The following is a 22,098-nucleotide window of genomic DNA, read 5'->3' on the forward strand; positions in this document are numbered from 1 at the left end:
TCTCTGCAGCCTGTTATTTAAAATCTAAATCCAATAATTTATGATGCACTTCAGGTACAACCAAGTGAGAATGTAATCATTCCTTCCCTTTTGCTTCCTCTGGTTGATTGGTGATGTGCTTTTTCATAGCATCATATACCATCTCCCTGCTAACATTTAGGAGGCAGCAGTTTAAACTGGTCTTTTTCTAATTAAAAAGGCAGCTAGAGAAGGATGGAGAGAGGGAATTCCCACAGGCCACATCATGGACTTTCTGATTCAGAATATTCTTGTCATAGTGATGCCACCTTTGCTTGCTATGCTTTATGGCACTTGTCAGTAAAATTTGAGGAAGAGCTCCATGCTACAGCAGTTTTGTCACAGAAATTTATTGGATAATTTTGTAGCAAGACTGAGAATGAGCTAAAACTAAAGCTGTGATGTATATTTAACCAAAAAGGAAGACGACTACAAATCTATCCTGAGAAAACACAACATTTCCGTTACTGACAACAAGGATAATGAACAAATTATAATTATAGGATTGATGTGAGAACTTTGCGTCTTTTCCTATGTGGCAGCATGGCATTCCTGTTATTTGGAGCTTCACAATGTACTGTACTGCAAAGAACTCCTTGGATGGAGTATTTGGAAAGCTTTACATTTCATGTGCTGTGCATACAAACTCTACTTGCCAATAATATGTTATACCAATTGGAAGGACTTTTACTGGATTAGATCTTAATGACTGAGATGCTAAAGCTTAGAGCGAGCTGCATCAAGATGCTGGTAGAGAAAACTGGCAGTGAGGAAAAATGTTGATTAATCATCATCGCAAAACAATGTACAACAATTCTATTGCAATATTTACTATTATTATTTAACGCTACTATGATTCTAATCATAGTAGAGTTAGTACTATAGTAGAGTCATAATACTATGATTATAATGAGGTCTTATTCTTGTATGAATAAGAGTGCAAAAGATACTGAGACATCATTCATTCATCCATTCATTGTTTATAGCCACTTGCGGGTGGTGCCTATTTCCAGGTTGCATTCTGCACAGGCCATCAGTCTATCAAAGACACACAGCTTGCACAGACACACTCTTAGCTAAATTTGATCCAAAGATCATCTTGCTGCAAGGCAACAGTGCTAACACCCTTCAGTCCTCATATGAGACTCTAATCTCTTCATAATGTTGTCGATTAGAAAATCAGTTTCACAGCTACACACAAACTGAGGAGGATGGCCCAAAGGACTCTGGGCTACAGTGTTGGTGTTCTCACCACCATCTCTAGCTCAGAGGCATTGAGTTTGAAATGGTAACAAATTTCAAACTCTAGTCTAGTAAAAAAAAAAAAAAGAAGAAGAAGAATAAAATGAAAATAAAACAACAACACAGGAATAACCGAGTTTTAGACATCTGCATTCGTCAAAGAATTAAATACTATCAATTAAGTTGTAGCTTCAGTAAATCAACTGAAAAAGAGCATGAGTGCTCCAGTCGTAGAGAGAAATGAAGAGGTTTAACATACCAGCTGAGTCTCGTATACAAACTGCTCAGTGCAATCCATTTTCTCTGCTTACACTGTTTTCAGATCTGGAATTCTACTCATCATGTGGGTGGAAATGGTCTATAAAGTAATTTTGCCATGGTTCAAAACTAAGTCATTTTTCATCATTCAGTGAACACTATGCTTCTGCAACAAAAACTTTCATACTTTATTTCCTTCAATTTACACTGCAGAAAAAGTTTGCATCTTATTAGAGTGCTTCACAAAGCTATTCATACACATTGAACCATTTCATCCTAAATCATGAATTGCAATGTGTTTCTTTGGGATTCCTCACACATGACCAATCGTGCTTTCAAAGTTACTATTTTGTTGTAACTTTGGCTGTATGCTAAATGTTTCAGTCTCAATTAATTCTGACCAGATTCCCAATCCCTGTAGTACTCCAAATCATGATGCAGCCATCTCCATGGTGTTTCACGTTGGTGGTGTGTTCAGAGTCAGTGCAGTCCTTTCGTTCACTCATTGGGCTGGTAGAAAATCTACCGGATGCAATGCGAATTAAGGGAAAAAAGCCCAAGCTGTACTGGAAGTAACAATTTTTTTTGGAGCAAAATTGCACAGGAAGGCAATGGCCAGGCTAGTATTTAGCATGTAGGCCAGAAAGCCAGATTTCAGAGCACCTTCTTCCATGACAGGGAGTGATTAAGGGTCTACAGTTAAATTAACTTGCAGTGTCACAGGCATGAGCTGGTGATAGGGCCAGGGGTCACACTACCCTGACAAACAAATGAACCACCCAGCGAGAAAGTCAACAAGAGATACTTTCCTACCAAGCCCTGGAAACAGCGACGGCTGGCAAACATGTGTGTGACAAACGTGCCATCTTAGCCAATGACAGAGTCTCTATCATCACCATATGGGGCTGCCACACAGGCATACCAGAGAGAGTGGGAGAGCCACAGCAGGAGGTGAGAAAAAACAGGCAAAGCAGGAAGGGTAGAACCAGACACTGTAAAAGATAGCAAGGCTAAAACTGATAAGACATTTTCAGTACTGTGTACATGGGTTATGGTCTTTCAGCTGCTCTGTTAGATCTGCACTGCAAGCTCTACAAACTGCCTAAGTTTGTGTAAATGTTATGAGGACTCCCTGAGGTGAAAATCATGGGAGAGATGCTGCTGTTAGCTAGTCTGCAATCAGGCAAAGTTTTACTGTAGGTTCCATTGTTTCTCTTTAGGGCTTTAAGGCTGGTATCCAGCACTCATGATGGCCCCTCTCTGCCATTATACCCCCATAAATCCCATTTTATAAACTTTAACTGTCTTGAGAAAACACACAAAGCTAAACTCAGGGTCCTCATATATTGCTTCCTTTTCCTTCTCTGACTCCATCACAAGAAATTCGATGATTCATCTGCTTTGCCTCTAGATCCACTTTGTACTGCAGCAATGTTTTTCAGCATTCCCGTTGATTTTCCACACTTTCATTTTATAATTTTTTCCTCAGCTTTTTGTCTGTCCTCCATCTCTAACTGTTTCTGTTTCTAACTAGTTTGTATTTTTCTTTCTCCTCCTCTTCCCCTCACTAGTTCTGGAAAGTACATTCGCTCAGTTCAACACAGTGACACAAGGACCGTCTCCTTCATGGTAGACTTGTGTTTTTTCAATTAAGCTTGGATCCTGTACATTTGGGAAACCATAATTCTCAGGGTCCGGCAGAAAGCAGTGGAAAGTCACTTAGGTTTTTCTTTCTGGGAGAGGTATTGGAAAGATCCATTTCCTTGAAGCATGTTAAAGTAGGGAGGATGGAGAATAAAATTATAGGAAAACCATCAACAAGATTACAGGAGGTGTTGATAGAAATGGAAGGTCTCACTGAGGGGGTCGGGGTACAACAACCCGTGGGGTGAATAGGATCAGGAAGGTGGTGAAGGAGAGAATGCACATGGATGGATTTCCCAGGGAATGTGGATGAAAGTAAGTGGGCCACAGGCCGGCTCTGGATTGCCCAGATCCACCGAATTCACTTCAAAGCCTGTTGTCACTGGACTGCAGATGCCTCTTGTCAATTATATTTACAGAGATGAATCCCAGTAGGCTGTCTCATCTGTCTGTCCTTAGCAGCGTTCAGTAGTGCAAATAAACACTGTTAACCTCCCGTATGCAGTTTAACAGCTCACACAAAAATACAGTGTGGTTGAGTTTGATATTGGTACTTTTATCAACCATCAATTACATTGTATTTAATAAAAGCAACCTATGCAATAAAAATGCTGGCCTGAAGGTGGAGCCACTTATTATATAGAAAACAGATTTTTGAACACAAGACCTAAATCATCATGCCTTTAGAGAAGTCTTTGTTTAAATGTTACAGCCACAAACTTCATGGAAGCCCATTACTGGGGCATCAAATTTTAACCAACATGATACACATAGCTTGATTAAACAAAGGAAAGACAACTTTCTAGATAGGAATAGAAGCTGAAGGGAAAAAATGAATAAATCACTTTAAAGCCATTTTTAGACTCTGGGCTGTACATTTTAATGGTGTGGGAAGTTACACTGCCTTAGGTAAAAACATCTAATACTACTGTCTTTGCAGTTTAATCTATAGTTAAACCAAATTTTTGGGACTAAGATTTTGCAGCAGTGTCTCAATATTAACAGTAGTTAATCTCATGCCATGCTATGCAGACACTACTTCCACTCTGCTGAAGATTCACTAACTTCATAGTGCTTGAGGTGGCATCCTGACATATTTCCTTTTAATTTTATACCACTGGAGAACTATCTGATGCTCTGTATCGAGCATAAGAACTACCATGTGGAGCTGTTCAGAAGTGGAAAAAAAATATGCTAATTTTCTGGCAAAAGTAGTGTACCGAGTCCTGAGAAAATAGAAAACTATTAATACCACATCCTTTATTCTAACACATCACACATTAATCAAATGTGGGATGCATCAAAGATCTAGATCTACATAATAGTTATCTATACGCCAACATACAGAGAACAGTGCCAGAATTTTAAATGATGCTCTAATTCTTTGATTTTAAATCCAAGAAACAACATCTAATAAATCAGTTCTCACTGATCAACATTTAGTACATGAAATAAATCTGCTTTCTGTTTAATGTTTCATATAGCAGTAATGCCGGCATGACTGAAAGATCTATTCTAGATTACATAAAAAATACCCCTTGGATTAATACAATATCATCAGCTAACCTACTTTGTGCCAAAGGTCAGTTAGTTTGTGTCCACTGAATCTTGCTCTGGTCATATTCCCTTCGGTCAGCTGTGGACCTGCTGACCTAATTCAGTATCACAACCAATTTCAAAATGTTCTTCATAATACATCCCACGTTGTCACTTCTGACCAGGACAACCACAGAGAGATTCACCACTTACAGTTATCTCTCCCACTGCTACCAAACAAACAAAAATAAAAAATAAAAATGAAAAGACAGCTATATTTAGAGAATTAAATGAAGTCTCCTTGTGTAAAAGAATAAGAATTCTTCAGGAGAATAAACATGTAGCATATATTGCTGGTTGAGTTTTTTTTCTAAAGCCTGATTTACATCACTAATCCAATTTACAGGAAATGAAAAATCCTACACTAGACAACAAGTTGATCATATGCAGACATTTGCTAAAAAGGATGAAGTGTGTTACTGGGGAATTACTTACTCAACCTTTAATTAGTACCAAAGTTCTCAGTATATTATCTCATCTTGACATCCCCTTTCAAGAATGTGTCAGTTTCCTTCTTTCAAAGATGCAGTTCATCATTGTCAGAGTAAGTCTTTCACTGTCAAACTTAGACTAAGTTCAGAAGTGCATGTTCATGAGAAAATTCACAAATGGATGTAGAGAGTAAATACACACAAACACATGTGTATTAAGTGGGAGTGACTTCTGATGTACAGCCCCCAATATACCACCACCCATTCTGTGCCCCCCACTTCAACAATCAGACTGGGCAGACAGCAACACAGTTCACAGTTATAGAGAATTGCAGGAGTAACGAATAAGGAAGTCTTACCTCAAGGGTTTTTCTGTAAAGCCAACACAAGCAAAAGACTCATGATTGTAGCGGTTTGTCTCAGTCTCGGCCTCTTTGTGTCATTTAGCTGCGGCAGACGGGAGCTGGGACGCATAAACGCTGCAGAGTGGAGACGCTTTCGGCACACTTCACAGACAGGGAGGGCTGTGGAGCAGCGCAGACCCCAGGCCCGTCCGCTCACACTCTGCCGTCTGAGGATGAAAGGAGAAGACTTCATTACCAACACAAGACACGCCTCCTCCCCTCTGGTCTCCCTCCTTCTGAGCTCACCCCCCCTCCCTCCATCCCTTCTCTCCTCCTTGACTACCTCCCGGTTTCCCTTCCACACTCCCAGGCAGTAGCACGCTCCAGGGCCTGCCCCAGCCAGAAAGAGGGGTAGCAGACTGCCAAAAAAAAAAAAAAAAAAAAGAAAAACTCCCATCCCAAAGCGTACCAGTGCGAACTACAGGAAAGGCAGACAGGGACAAGAAGAATCTGGACAGTGGAGAAACAGAGAGGTAGCATTTATCACTGTATCAATCTTTTCTAATCTTAATGTTTTACATCTTTTGACTGTCCCAGATTTAGTTTTTATACTTAAGATGAAATTGGTAGAATCACATTTGAGATAGAAAGAGTGGCTGCAGATGAGAATATAAAGCACAAATAAAGAAGAAAAACAAAATGGGGAGAACTGACTAACTTTGTTCAGGAATAATTTGACATGACATAGGCAGACAGAAATAGAGACTCGGATACACTCAGACTGAGACATAAGACCAGTTATGAAGTTTCAAGGCATAAAGTTAATGGGGGAAAAATGACAAATACAACCTGAGGTTGTTGTAAATGCTAATTAAGACTTTCTGTGAGAGAAATCACATCAAAAGAACGTTGCTCATGAGTGTATTTGTGTCTGTTTTAGGTTCACGGGGTGGGGACAATGTCTGTCTCTATGTACTTGTGCATCTATAAACCTAATTTTACTTTAGCTCTTTGCAAGCTGCTTCCATGGACAACACCCAGAATAAAGTTTCAAAATCTTTGTCCATTCTGTCCTCTCCTTCAAATGAAGTCTCTCCACATTAGTTGGGAAAAATAGACTTAAAAACATTAGCCTTTTACTGTCTGTAATTATGATGGGCTGGGTAGCTAGTCTTGTGTTTTAACGGTGAATAGGAAGAAACGATGCATTAGTTAAATGATGTTCCAACATAGTCTTTTTACAGATTCTCAATAATATTTATTCTCATGTGTTGTCATGCAGATTCTCTGTCTCTACTGATGAAGATTGTTTGACTTCTATATAATGAATGATGGCTTAGCCTACCTACTTTCTGACCGATTAAGAATAAAATAATTTATCCACTCAGATGTAAATAAAAAATTTAATTTCAAATGCTAACTTTAGCCATCCAAAGCCATCTGATCTTGTTTGAAATGGCTATTCCCCCTCTAATAATCTGTCCCACTGTCCCTGTAGGTAACAACTGCAACCAACTTATAGTATGTATTTTACATCACTATGAAGCAATTTTGACCCATCACTTTTTGAAGAATCAATTAAATTCAAAGGAGCTGGACCCAGCAGATCATTTTCAAGCATGATCTGTCTATTTAATGTAATGCTGAAGATATTTAGATCGCAATTAATTTCAGACTTTGTCTGACCACCCTAACGTTTCAGTTTTTTAGAGCTTTTGTCGTTCAGAAGTGGACTCTTGGATTCCTACTAGAACCATTAAAAAATCGGTCCCAAACTTTGACCAAGAATAATAAAATTTGGTACCCATGTATCTTCCAAGAACATATAAAAAAGTCTTGTGGAGCTATGGTCCAAACCCAATAATAAGTCAGACATTTTGAATCAAAGCTGCCATTTTGTCTGTTTCAAATATGCTGTGTCTGAACAAACTCCTCTTACAACTTTTGACATGCAGACTTTTGAATCACTCCAAAGTCTGGCACTAGACTGACATTGGAGATAAAAAATTATTAAAAGGTTTTGCTGCATCAAAGCATCTGGTGTGACCAAGCCTCAAATCTGAGAATTTGTCATTACACATCAAGGTGAAAAATCTCCAAATGCAAGGGCCCGGCTACATTGCATTTTCTGTGTGTCATAACAGACCAGACTCATAATATTCACGTGGTCAAATGGTGACATAATCTTAGTTTGTAGGCATGACTGAATGGTGAATTTCAATCCCTCATTGTTTGCATATGGTTGACTCTAAATCACAAATGCATCATCCAATTTGCACCAAACTGAATATGAACGACCTTTCTTAACCTCTAAAGAGGCCAATAGGATAATTTTGGAATTTTACTCCAGCTATATCTCCCTGAAGCTTCATCCTATCTGCAAAAGATTTTTTGTGGATCATCGTGGCAATCACTTAAGTCCCACCCACTCAGACAAGAAACTGGGGATTATTGAGTGACTCCTCTGCTTCCCCCATGTATGATATATGATTAAAATTGTGTTCAATTGACAGTCATCCATGTTCAAAAGCCCACAGGAATTCCTGATAATTCATTCGCCACAAAACAGAAAGTGGCCGTAACTCCTCCTGTCTTGAAGGATTTTCGCTCAAACTTTTAAGACATGCTGCTGGATGGTCAATCAATCCTTAAAAATGGACAAACTGGATGCTGATATCAGAGTAAAAGTAACATACCCTGATGGAGGAGAACACAACTGCTAATCCATCATCGGATGGGGAAAATAGTCCTTAAAGCATTAGCCGTTTACTGTCTGTAATTATAAGGAGCCAGATAGAATCAGCTCAGAAAACCTCTGCACCCTGCCCCCAGTGCCACCACACATAACATACTTCCATCCCAGTTTGAAGTGGGTCGTGAAAAACACAGTAGCTGTTATAAGTGAATGAAAACAGGGACTTGGTTCAAAATTCTTTAGTTAAATGATATTCTAAAGAGTTATTGGCAGAATATGTTTAAAGAATAAAAAGCCCAGAAGTTTACAGTAATTTACAGTCAAGGTTTACAAGTGCACTGCAGTTCACTGACTCGGACTGGCAAGCATTAAAGTTCAAAGTCGGACTTTACCCAAAAATCTGGTCTATGCTTCAGATCAAACCCCAGTTTATGGCATGTGAGCTAATCCTTGATCCTGATGGAAAATATCAAGAGACAGCACCACATCACTAAATCCACCACAACTCCTAATTTAGAATAAGATCACATATACAGTTGTAGTTACTTAATTACTTCTTAGGAACAAGAAGAATAGTAGATGGGGGGACGGGAGGGAGGGAAACATTTAACGTGTTTACAAAGAAGCTAGGAAAAAGTCAAAAAATCCAAAAGAAGCAGAGAGGGAAAAGAATGTCAGCATGAAGTAATAAAACAGCAACATTTTTCTGGGCAGTACTTAATGAAGTAAGCAGGGATTGTGCCGATCTCTGGCAGCCTCCCACACTAACATTAACACCTACATAGACCTTCTCTGTGGCATAATGGTGTCAAATTTACACAGGTCCACTAAACAGTACTTAAGATTATGGACTGCCTTCTCTGTAGGCTGAAGGGTTGAGGTTTGAGACAGACAGCTGGAGCGGGTTGGTGGTGGGATGACAGCAAAAGAGATTAACTAATTTTAGCATGCTTTATTGCTAACATTACCACTAATTCTCCAAAAACCAGAAACACAGACAACCCTCTTGTGGTGTCTTGTGTCTTTTAACCAAAGTTTTTTAGTGACAGAGAACAGACTATCCAAACATCTGAAAGCAAGTCTGTGTTTACAGTTTACAAGATTACCAAATATGTTAATTGCTGTAACAATAGTAAATTATTAATTATAGTAGAAATTGGCATCCAATGAGGACATTTGGAAACATATGGAGATATTGTGAATTTCATTTGGCTTTGGTGCACTGGATGTGATTCAGCATGGAAATGGATTGAGATTTATGGTGGAATTTACAGAAATGAGTCGATACCACGATCATCCACTAGGGGGTGAACATATAAGACACAATAGGTTGCATTGAGCATCATGAAGTCTGTTACTGGCATAAATATTTCTATCAAATTCAGTGCCAAACCAAATAACTTCAGAAAAACAAATGAAAAACATGTTTGACAGCCTAGTAGTATACCATCAAATGTGCAACAAGCTGTATTTCATTTGAAAATAAAACAATTTTGTAATACATTTTTTCCTCTATTTTTTACATGGAAACTGATTCAATTTAGATGGAAAAAAAGAGGGACACAGAAGAGCTTTGTAGAAGCTATTGGTGTAAGGTTGATATTTAAGTACTCAAATTTATTCTTGAAGAATATGTAGATGACTACATGTTAGTAGTTGTAATCTACATATAGCTCGAACTGAACTTCTTTAGCGAGGTTTATTTGTTAATACAAGAGATGTATTTTGTTCTGTTATTCCTCGAGATATGTAGACACCTTTTCAGACGTTAAATGTGCATAAATAATCCTTCTACAACTTCAATTTGGTGATAAATGAAGCAAAAACATCACTGCATTACCTGTGAAATCTTTTAATAGCTAGAATATCCCAGTCTTTGCTAAGGGACCAATAAGCTGGTGAAAAGAAAACTAATAAAACATTGAAATTCTTGGAGTAAAATGCAGCCGGGTATTTACTGACACACTGATCTCTTACTACATATATTTCTGTTCAGGATATTTAGTGTCACATTCATGTGTCTTTACTGCACAACTTTCAGTGGAAAAAATTTAATCCATAGCAACACCGTAAACTGAAGTCAAGTCTCTTGAAAAACATTCTATGGAGCTCCTTAAAACCACAGTAAAACTGTAATACCTTAAGGTGTTTCATGGACAATGACAGAAAATTGAATGCCTTCACTGCTAATAAAGAGATTAAGTTTCAGCTTTGTGTTTTATCCCAGCTACTGCAGCTTGGTCTGCACACAGCTTTTTAGCAAAGTACAGTCTCAGCTCTGCCTTCCTTTCAAGTCATAAAATGATATCTTCAACCTGATTTCGCCACAGTTGCGGTGAGTGTTCAGAGTACCAGGGTAATTCCAGGTCAAGTTGGTGACACACCCAATACCCCAATGAAAGGCTTCTCCATCACAACCAACACAACTGCCCTTGTAACTGTCAATTAAAATCACTGAGTGTAGGCACCGACTACATGTGGTCACTCTATGACATGACTCATTGAGTGCTAGACACCTGAAAAGGCATATAAAACAGTTACATTAAGACTCAACAGCAGGTATAGACAGCATTTTACTCACACCAGGACTAGTTCAGTGAGGGCACAACGACAAAAAAAGAAAAAAAAAAACGAGACTGCGGGTTTTAACCCAAACACAGGTGATGGTGGCAAACCAAACACATCCATTTCTTCCCTCTGTCTGTGCAGTGGTCGACTTCTGGAGCTGCCGGGCTCGGCGGACTAACTGAGTACTGGGAATTTCACACTTTTGGCGACTCCAACCAGCAATAAGTAGAAACCATCACACCCTGGTGTTCCATTTCTGACCCAGAAAACATGTGCCTTTATAGGGCAAACAGGGGACGCCTCAGCCAGTGTAGACTTAGCAGTTTGGCGATGTATACTCGCCGTGTCATGTCGACCAGGAGCGATTACGTTCCCAGGGTAACAACGTCTGGGCAATCTGGGTTATGAATTAGAATATTTTAGGTGAAACAAGAAATAAGAAAGGAGCTAAAGAACCTATTTTACATTTAGGTAATTAATAAAGAGGCAGAGCAAACTCATAGTCTAATAATCCTTGGCTAGAGACACCTGAACAACTGTGGATATCTCAGATAGGTAGTTATTCCTTTGAGCACTTCTTGAGGACTCTTAATTAACATTTAGGTGTTAAAGTTGCATTGGCAGACTGATATTTCTCTAATGTCATCAAGATAAATTCAGTTTTCCAGGGCATATACAGGAAGTAAGTGCTGATACCTGAATAAGACGCTGATGTCTTCTCTGATGGCTGAGGATGACCACCATTGCCGTGGCTGAAATACAAATATTTCTTATATTTCCATAGCTGCCTTAATTTTTAATGCTGTATTATATTTATTAACTTTTGTGTGTGATTTTAATTGCATTTCTTATCACAGTGATTGCAAAATAGTTTCTTTTTTAAACAGCAGCACAATATCTAAAAAGTCTTACCCATATTTAATACAAACAGGTAATGTCTTCATTAAGTTTTGTGGTAAGTGTAATAATGTCACAGTTATTAGGTTCTCTCATGGTGTTGTTAGGAATAGCTACTACTGGCCTTAGCTTGCAGGACAGCGGTTAGAGGTTTGCAGAGATGAAGTCGTCATGCTGACGTGAAACATGGAAATTGGTAATTGCTCACTGCAATGTCTTTGGATTTGTGATTAAAGGTTACTGGACTCCATATGAGACCTGAAGGCATCATTCACCCCTCACCACCATATATTTATTGTCTTTTTACAAACAACATACATTTTCACTGTGTTTTTACCTCAGCTTATATATTTTCATATTCTGGTCAGTCCTATGTATTAATTAAGTTTCTTCCTTTGTATTCAACTTCTTAGTTTATTCTCACTTAGCCACTTTGTTCTTTGTGCATTTCTATTTTGTTTCCTTAGATTGGTGCCTTTCTTGGTTTATTGTTATGTCTCCTTTTGTTTCTTTTGTGTCATTAGTCTTTTATTCATCCTCACCAGTGATGTTCACTCATGTCATTCACCTACCCTGCCTCATCAACCCCATGTATTTCACCTAATCTGCCATTCCTGTAAGCTTTACCATGGTTCACATCTAATTATTTGCTTCACTATTCCTGTCCCTGAGTTTAGACATTTTTTATTTATTTATTTTTATTTTGTTTATAAAACTTCTCACCAATTCTCTCTCTTCACCACAAAACTGCATGTGTGGGGTGGACCTTTTAGAGAGGACTGTACGAGGCATTTCAATGGAAACACGCGCAAATTATGTATTATGATTATTTAGCTTCAGTAATGAGCACTAAATCCTGGTTGGAAAGCCTCCTTGCCATCAACTTAATATTTAATTCCCTTCACAAGTTCTTTTTCAGAATCCAGTCGGGACTTTGGCTGTGCCACCTCAAAACATTAATATTACTTCCAGTCCAAAGAAATGTATCTAGTGATGGATTTGTAGAAACTAACTATTTGAAGAAAAGTGTATTGAATGGCTCAGTTTTCACTTTAAAACTATCACAGAATAACTAGCAACCTGCTTGCTTGATGGCATAAACTATGCCTATTTTTGATGGAAAAAAATCTTACTATCAATAATTACAGGACTGACACTAAGTTCAATGATGCATAACTGTATTGGAGTTTTGGGTCGCGCTGTCTTTCTAATATCAAACTGAAGTGTCCAGATGAAAATAGAGGAGGGTGCATAGAGCTCACATTCATCTGCAGCAGAGCCACAGCACTGCAAACACACAGATGCCCAGCCCTCAGCTGCACAGATGGACCTTTCAATCCTTCCCCTCACTTTTGTCCCATCAATACCTTCCTCTTCAGTGAGACCAAAGCCACCAACTCCAACATTCGCTTTTCCCATTTCCAAACACACAGAGGAGTGAATACAGTCTACTGTACCTTGTGCCACTCCCCTCTCTGTGGGGTAAAACACATCTTGACAGACCTGTATTTATGGCCAGCTGGATTCGTGTTGGAATGAATGATGAAAAAGACCAAAATCGTCATGCAGGATGCCCATTTATATTAAACGTTGGTCAGCTGAGCGAGTCTGCTTGTGTGGCCTAAGCAGAAAGAATGCTGCTTGTGTGTGTGTGTGTGTGTGTGTGTGTGTGTGTGTGTGTGTGTGTATGCGTGTGTGTGTGTGTATGCGCTGGTGTGTGCCTGTGCGTGCGCGTATGTGTGTTTGAGTGACATTAGGACAAGCACATTAATGACAACTAAAGTGTGTTTTTTGCTATGTGTCATCTCTGTCTGTGTGGATTAATTTGCCATTTCTTCATTTCTCAGCAATAATCAAAGAAAATCCTGATATATATCTTTATTTGCCCCTATTACAATTATATTGGAGTATGACTTTCAGGACAGACAAGTAAAACATATTGTTTAATTACAAGTTAGTATAAACTTTTAGATTAAACAATAAATATAGTCTGGAAGAAGTAAATATATCCCCAATTTGAAAGAACTAGACACTTTATACAATGTTAAACTTGTATTTAATGTGAAATAAGTTCATAGTATTTGATGAAAATCCTTTCCTGAGAACAGAAATATCCCTGTTGCCCTAATAAAACATTATATTAGAAGGAAAGACTTTGCAAAGGAAAGGAGTTTGTTTTTCCTTCACACCCACACGTGTTGTGCATACTGTATCACTTCAGAAATCCTCCAGGACAGAAAGCCTCAGTGGGTCTGTGTTAACAATGGGAGCTGGGGTGAACTAGGGCAAAGATCTTTAGTCCTTCCCCACATAAAACTTTTAATATGAGGCCTCCTTCGAACCGGTCGGCCATCTAAAAGCACTAAACCCTGTAATTGACCTTAAAAATACTTTCCGTGGAGGTCGCCAGTCATGTCATTGGCCTTCGGCCCAAGCGGCGGCCGCATCTCCTCAGCCCAGAAGGAGCCTGGGAAGGCCTCACAGGGTATATTTAGTGGCCCTGTCCTTTTGAGAGGAGCAGGAGATGTAGATAATGCCAGTCTGCATATAAAACCACTCCTCCGCCCACGAGTGTGCCTCTGACAGCAACATTTCCCGCTCCCACGGGGATGTGTTTCCGGAGGTCAAAGGTTAATTACATAAAAGAAGGATTGCAGGTGACATTCACACACATCAAATGGCAAGCTGTACAGGAGAGCAGGCAGGCAAGAAATATGCCATTCTTCACTACTTTTGCAGGCATTTGCCAGAAAGAGCCCAAATAAATAACTCTACTGCAGGAGCACAAGCTCTAAATTAAAACAAATATAAGCTTCAATATGAGAAAGAGTAGCAGAAATTAGTCCTAGCAATCTCTTTAAAACAAACATCTCTATATGGCATCCATTTGATTCATACCAGAAAAAAATATATATCCTACTATTACAACTATTAATGTGATATTAAACTCTACTAAGAGTTTAGGAACAAACACTCAAAGTGGGTTTAATGTGTAACAAAGAATAAATAGCAGAAAGTCCTCTCATGTCACTGATATGTATGGTGGAGGACTTGTGATCCTTTGGGGCTGTTTATCTTCTAAAGACTCTTGGGAAACTTGTTATTGTGTATGACATCATGAGTTATTTCCATACTCTCAATGTAAACCAAAATTGGGTAGTGACTGGGTGTTAGAACACATCAATGATCCAAAAACATAAGGCTGAATCACGATAAATATGGTTTACCAGATATTCAATTTACTTCCTTCAATGGCCATCCCAGTTTCAGGACATAAATCTTATAGAAAACCTGTAGGGTGGGCTGAAAAGAATAAAACACAAGAACAGACCCAGGACTCTGGCTGACGTAGAGTTTTGTGTTTAAACCTTTTGCGACCAGTTGAACCAAAAATGGCAAATTGAAATACTTGTTGGCCAAGAAAAAATATTAAAAAACAACTTTTGTTTGATTCACAAACTCAACAATAAACTAAACATGCAGAGTTCTAAGGACAAAGCCTGCATGTTTTGTTTTCTTCAAATTTGATTTTGAAGAAAACAAATTTGTGAGTCATTACAGATCCTGAACACAAAAAGCATCTTAAAGCCAAGTTATTCTTTTTTTGTTTGGCGTCATTTATTTTATTTTTTTCTAGTCTGGATATTTTATTTTATAGGTTGGGTGAATCCAAGTTTGCCTGGGTGAATGTTTGTTATCCTAAATTAAAATGAAAACAAAAAATTGTGTTATTGAAAGAGGAATACTTATTGCCGTCCCCAACATTCTTTTTTATTTTAAATATTTAACTGTATCTACATATTGTGTGAAAGAACTTGCATCACTGAAAAAATGTTTTAAAAACTCTCCAAAAATGCCACAAGCTGTCAACAGCGCCCTCTCCCCAAACTTCTTCCTCAAATCAGTGATATAAGATTTTGACTGGGATTTTTAACTGGGAAATCAAAGGCAATAATATTTTTTATGGGTTTTTTGTCATCTTTCCTAGTGTCACCATTGGGGGATATGTAAGTGTCCAAATATTTATGGTTGGCAGGGGAAAAAATTACACGTTAAGAAGACTTGGGACTAATTGCGTTAGGGTTAAAGTCGAACTGATCATGTCAACAGAAGTCCACATTTTCCCATCTGTTGATCCATTAAATGTGGCTGGCACAATATGTGCCGACAACAAAGAGAGGTGTAATTTCTTCCATCCATGTCAGCGCATGCCAAAGCATCCCTGTGCTTAAACTCCTTCACCTGTTGTCACTCACATGCTATGCTGCTGATGGTTTCTCTTAAAGACTTTAGTCTGACAAATCTTAAAGACAATCTTCTATATCTTTTGTGAAATATTAAAACCTGCACAGGAATCACACTCTTTCCGCTGCCTTGTAAATACTTTAAAAGTGAAAACTCAAGTTGATGTCAGAACAAAAACAGTCTGAACGTCTTCTCATGTTGACCCCTTCAGTCAGGCAGACACTCAATAAAAGGAAAATCTCCTGGCATCCCAACAGGCAAATACTGGGACACGGATGACGACAGCAGAGTGACGCTACAAAGAGGAAAACATCTGAGCATGGTTATAAAAAACTCCATTAACGCCGACTCGCCATCGTGCCCAGCAGGTGATGTAATGAGCGCTTCTAGCAACAAGTACAGATTGACTTCTTGCAGCTGGCAGTTGATGTGTTGTAATCTTCACATCTGTCAGGGTCTTATCAATCTTACTTTTGAGAGAAATGAAAATCTTCAGTCTGTCTTGTGGGTGAGAAAAAGAGTAAACCGGATAGTGTTCCTTCATCATATGGGAATCACACCTTAAAGATTTTTTTTCCATCAGTGGCAAAAGGCTGCAGATCACTTGTTCCTGACTGTTCTTTAGCTCTGGAAACTACAAGCCTTGGCAAGCTTCAGCAAAACCCTCCTAACTATAGATTTCATGACCTCCAGCATCGTTGGCTTTTTACACAAACTTTTAGTCCTCCATAAAATCATTCACTGCTGTTAAAAAGTGTTTGTTTTTTTTAAACCAGATATGTCTTTTTCACCTTGAAATTATTTTTTGAAAGTCTTTCTGTCTCATAAAAGAAGGCATTCGATCCACACATTAGAAGAAAAGAGCACAAAAAAAGAGAACGAATTTATAACTTAAATTCAAGAGCTGCAGTCCCTGCACATGAAATTCTGGCCCAACAAAAACAAAGAAAGACTTTTGATCCCCTGTATGAAAGGACAACTACAGAGCTAGACAGGCCAGGGGTTCGTGTGCTTTCTGTGGTCATGGCCACGGATCTGCCGACCACTCCTTGCCCATCTGGGCTGCCGGTGATGCTCTTCCTTTTCTGAGAGAACACAGAGTTCAGAGCAGTAATTTAGTTCAGATGAGCTCCAGTAATATTTCCAGATTAATACGAGCCATATTCCTTCAGAACTGTCCTTTCTTTCTTTGTCGTCTGTATGTTTTTTCACATCTTACATGTCCAAATCGTCTGGCTGAGGATGAAAGAACAAAGGAAAGGAAAGAAAAAAAAATGAGTAAGGGAAGATGAATACATTTTATGCTTAGTAAGAAAAAAACAATTGCAGTATGGCAGCTTTAGCATCTTCTGAAACTTTGCTGCCACTGATTTCAGGAGACAGACTTACTCATTCTTGCATATTGATAATTATGGTTTATAATTTATTGCAAAATAAAATCTGAAGTTCCTTCTTTCAGAAGAATATTACACAATCAGGGAGAAGACAGTAGTCCAGCAGACAGTTGAGGAACTGACCTGCTCCAGAAGGAGGATATTTGCTAAAGTTGCAGGCTCTACACATAATTATGTATCCAAGCATCCATTGTCTATATCCCCTTAACCATGTGGGATCGTGGGAGGATGCTGCCTGCCTCTAGTGGCCATTGGGTGAGAGGCAGGTTATACTTTGGACAGGTCGTCAGTTCAGCACTGGGCAACACTGAGACATACCCAGAACACACAACTTTGACATTCCTGGAGTTAAGCTACCTTTGAACCAAAGACGTTTTAGAACCACAAGGGCTCAGTGGAAAAATGACTGGACAAGAGGAAGACGGGAAAGGAACACAATCTCATTTGTGCAAAGTTTGCACAGTCAATGATTTGCAGTGCCATCTCACCAAAGGTTGTTGGTTCGCAGTTTTTTATGAAGTCTAAAATTTCAGAGTTCTTTTGTCACACCTGGTAGTCTGGTAGACTCGACTCGATGGGGAACAAAACTGCAACATTTAGTCCATTTTCAGCTGGTGTGGGTCACTTTCACACTGCACTGTGTCAAGCAATCCAAACCATTTGAAAAACTTGTTTCTGCCCCTCGCCTGTGATGGCTCAACACCAAGACCTCATTCTAGGTCACTTCCTCAAGGAAGTGACCTGAAAACCTCCAGATAAAACAGAAGTGCAAGGTCCTCCATTGCAAAATATGCAAAATATGAACAAAAATGGGGCAGGGTCAGATTTAGAGGTTGTAAGATTTCTCTTCCGTCGATGGTAAAAGACCATGAGCCTTTTCTGCCACTAACTTTAGGCTTTCAAGTTTGTCTCGGTTGTATTTACCCAGAATGCCCTGCGCAATTGTCCGCTTCTTGCTTTTGGATTGGCCTCTGGTCCACTTGGCATTCGCATATAAATTTGAACCACACCAGAGTTCACTTCAGCTAAGCCGAGACATAGTTTTGTAGTCGGACCAGAGACGGCATTTTTGGTTCACATCAAAGCTCGATTGCACATTCACACCTCCCCAAACAAGCCATACTTTCAAGGCAAACGACATAAACAGGGCTTGTGTGTACCCTTAATGATGTCCTCTGTGGAGAAGTTTTATAGAGATGGTAAATTCATTTTCCAACAGGACTTGGCACCTACCCACACTGCAAGAAAGTACCAATATTTACTTTAATGACCATTAAATCAAGACGCTTGATTGACTAGCAAAACTACACTGACCTTACCCCCACAAAGAATCGATGGAGTGCTATCAAAAGGAATAAAAGTGAACAGCAGAGCCAACAATACAGATGAGCTGTGGGTCACCATTTCAGCAATCTGGGCTTCCATGATCCTGCAGTAAACAACAGGCTGATCGGCTTCATGCCACATAGAACTGATGCAATAACTCAAACTAAAGTGTAATATTCTAACTTTCTATGTAAGTGATGTTTGAAATGTATAACCATATAACCAATTTGAGTTGCAGAAATTTTCCTTACTGAAACTAAGTAACTAATAGAAATTACATTTTCAATAATACTCAGATTATTCAGATGCAGCTGTGGGTGTTAGGTGATTTTGGTACATGGAAAGGAATCCAAATGCACAACCATTTTATGAGTTTGATTCTAATCTCATGTGAATATTAGTCGTTTCTCTAAATGTTATAAAGTTGTGCTTAACTAGTACCACTACCTTCACCTTTATTTCTGAAATTATACAAAAACAAGTATGTAAGTAAACTCTGATGAGATTTGTACCGAAATGATACGGCCAAAGATTTTTAATCAGGATCTGAAAAGCAGCTTCCCCTTGGTTTGTTGCTTCTCTGTTTCAAAATTACTTGTTTTTCTGGAGCTTTTCCCTCCATCTAAAATCCATCTGCTGTTCTGCATGTGTATGATGTCAGGACTGGGCAATCTTTTTGGCTGCGTTCTCATCAGCCAGAGTTTCTGAACATTAGAATTGAACAGCGGCTTTTAAAGAAAACATGAAATTAGTGGTCACTCAACTCTGCCCACCATGCTATTAAATCATTTATTTACCAGAAATAATTTCAATCAATTTAAAATTCCATGAAGTCAGAGCAAAAAAAAGATCTCAAAAATGTGAATGCACCACAGATGTTTTTTTTTCCGTCTTGAAACACAATAGAAAGATAAAGACAGTACTAAAAAATATCACTTAATATTAAAGTAACAAGTAACTTTTTTCTATCGAAAGCCTGCTTTTTCCCTTAAGTCAATTTGTGTTCTGGTACAGCAGCTGTCATAATGAGGTGTCATGCGAGACATGACAAGGAAATGTCACAGCTACTGAGAAAGTGCAGAATAATGTGGAAATTTTGAGGTTTAACATCTGAATTTTGTTAGTTTTGTGGAGAGGAATCAAATATCTTTGGAAGGGAGAACCCTTTCAAGTCATTGGAGATTTGATTTTGGCCACAAATACGTGGCGCTTACTTACAGAAGGACGAACCGAAAAGTCAAAGATCTAGATTTATCCCAATATCGCATCCAAAAAGAGAAACCTGAACTTTTACACTTTATGGTACATCATTCAATTTTAACTTCATTCACCTTCTGAAACATCTTCAGTAAACTACTTTGTCTTCCAAATGTCGGACAGCTGTTGCGGAGTCTTCTCAACGTCACCACATAGCAACCGTCACTTAACAAGGATGGTGGGAAGAATCAACTTTGCAAGTGTTCGGCTCATTCGAATGGTAAAGTTAACACCCGGCTCCTCTGAACATTCCCATGCTTGAGCTTGCCATTAACCCCGGTGACCTGTAACTGTGTGTGTTTCTGTGAGTGTGCGCTGTGTGTTTGCATATCAACTGCTCCTTATGTAGTGGAAGGCCAAAGAGACCACACCAGAAGAACAGAGGAGCTCTACTATTATAAACAACTTTTAAATCAGACACTGTGGAGGAGCAGGTTTTTTTTTTCCCCAACAGATTTCTAGCCAGTAGTGAGGAGCTGTTATTCATTAATCTCCAGTGAAAGAGTGCAATCCCTTCTGATAAATCACACATTATTTTATTTAAATTCTAGCAAGTTGTTATATGCATTCAATAATGTCACACTCCATAACTGGAAATAATAAATTTTCCTATTCATCGTGGACTGATGCAGTGTCTTTGCATATCACAGTGTTTCATCTGAGAGCCCTTTGATCCTTCCTAATGCTTGTGTGACCCAGGCCTGAACGAGGCATGAGTTGCACATTTCTGTTGATGTATCCAGCCAGTGCACGTTCGGCCTGGTGGAATGTAGCTTTGCATTGCTGAGTGCAGTGCAGATTTATGTTAGTGCTGTGGGGTGTTCATGTGGCTAGCAGATGGTGGCACCCTGCATGTCTTTCCGGCATTGTCTCATAACTGCTTACGCACTCCTCCAGGCCAATCCCTTCAGGGTCTTCAGACTTGACTGCAGCACAATAAAATAAGTGGGAGTTTTTAAATACTTTATTACTTCAAGTGTTTGCAGGACGGTTAACATCAAAATCGGTTTTAATAATTCCATCCACTGTTGATGAAAACACCCATAAAAATATCTTCTACCAAATAAAACCCATTCTCATACTGAAATGACAGAATGGGTTGAATACCTAAATGATTTATGTGCCAGTATAAAGCAGAATAGAGATTTTCAGCCTAAATGTGTTTTGAGAATGCAGTGATTGTGACAATGTGGTTTACCACAAGATTCTGAGATGTAGGTTCTGCAATTATCAATTAGCCAAATGGTTTGTTGTGTATTGACAGTTTGCTACCTCTAAGTTTCTAATACAAAAGCTAAAAAATTAGACTTTTGTTTTTAAAGATAAATGTCCTGTTAAACTCAGTATGAATAGAGGGTACAATTTAATTCAATGCACAACCATGGAGTTAATGTGACTTTAATTATCAGTTACAAATTGCATTTTTCTACTTCTGTCTTCCTTTTGCATAAAACCGCAGGAAACAGGGCAGTACAGGATTCCTCTCTGAGTTCAGGAAAACCAGATAAAGGCAGCTGAGAAGCTTTCAAAAATTCATCCCTACAAGATTTAAGAGCTGTGTCAGAGTTCCAAAACCAAAATGAAAGTCATGCTACTTCAGTGAATCTGATGTTTGACACTGCTTAGACTCTTCTTTCTTGCATCCTGCCACTGGTCCTACCAGGGAAGCTGAGAAATATTATATCAATTATTTCAAAATTCATTGTTGTCAGTTGACAAAGTTTAGGCAGTTGTTCAGTCAAGTCACAAAGTCATTTGAACAACAGCTGTAGGAAATGTGTACATGAGCCAAAATTGGAGTTTATGTATGACAATTCTGACATGAACAGTTCAAGTGGATATTGGGTAAATACATGGCAGACCAGTCTTATTTGCTGGCTATGAAGGTTGAAGAAAATCCCCTTTTAACTCCTTACTTAAGAGCTAGTCTTTAAGTCCAGCCATAGGTATACATTTTAGCTAACATTAGCATGTGGCACAAATTAATTTGCACAGCCTCAAGAGCTGACATATGGGTGCTTACCATTCACACAATCTCATCAAAACACAACAAGAGCTGAGAGTTCATTCCCACACACCTTGAAATAGAATGAGATGCTTGGATCGCATTTATTTGCAGACGCAGATAAACACACAGATGCAATCAAACAAATGCACAGCCCCCCCTCCTTTTGCCTACATTT

At 38.8% G+C, this 22,098-nt stretch overlaps 1 protein-coding gene across 2 annotated transcripts in view; it reads right to left on the reverse strand.

Moving 5' to 3' along the window:
* Window positions 1-22,098, reverse strand: part of LOC129365017 (zinc finger protein 469) — a 140,856-nt gene that overhangs the window by 45,498 nt on the left and 73,260 nt on the right. For both annotated transcript variants that reach the window (XM_055037965.1, XM_055037963.1), the window contains exon 2: window positions 5,549-5,760. The gene's annotated coding sequence lies outside the window, so the exon portion shown is untranslated. The remainder of the gene's footprint in view (window positions 1-5,548; window positions 5,761-22,098) is intronic.

This window comes from Poeciliopsis prolifica, unplaced genomic scaffold (genome assembly GCF_027474105.1).
Source record: "Poeciliopsis prolifica strain line A6 unplaced genomic scaffold, Auburn_PproV2 SCAFFOLD001, whole genome shotgun sequence".
Lineage (NCBI taxonomy): Eukaryota > Metazoa > Chordata > Actinopteri > Cyprinodontiformes > Poeciliidae > Poeciliopsis > Poeciliopsis prolifica.